The following is a 543-nucleotide window of genomic DNA, read 5'->3' as shown; positions in this document are numbered from 1 at the left end:
TTGAAATCACACATTGCTCTCGGAATTTTGGGATGTCATTTCGTTTCCATTTTTTTCTATAGTCCAAAGCGTACAATATTTTATCTTTATCATATCTAGAATAAGGATATCTTGGTGTGTTCATTTGATTTAGAAATGAAGGGATCATATTTATTATTGTTTAGACATGCAGGTAAGAATTATAACTTGGATAACTGATCGACTTTTGTCCACACAATCGTACAGATATCCTCTAGATTTGATTTTTCAAAACATTTTTGACTGCCTAGAAATCTGCAGAACTTGAGCCAGCGTAGTTTCTATTTCTGAGTAGATATTATTACAAACAATTAGGTGTCATTTAAAAAATCTTTTTGTATGATTGGACATCAGTTGTTTTGTCTGATCTGAGTTTTACATACTAATAATTGTCCTTATATCAGGATATAGACGACCATTTTCTATTGCTTCGTAAGGATTTGCAAAGGTATCACTAACAGACTTGCAATGATCTTTAATGAACACAAACGCAGTAATGCTCCAGGATGAAAGGACGCACAAACC

Source organism: Penaeus monodon, chromosome 15 (assembly GCF_015228065.2).
Source record: "Penaeus monodon isolate SGIC_2016 chromosome 15, NSTDA_Pmon_1, whole genome shotgun sequence".
Taxonomy (NCBI): Eukaryota; Metazoa; Arthropoda; class Malacostraca; order Decapoda; family Penaeidae; genus Penaeus; species Penaeus monodon.
This window is presented reverse-complemented; position numbering follows the sequence as displayed.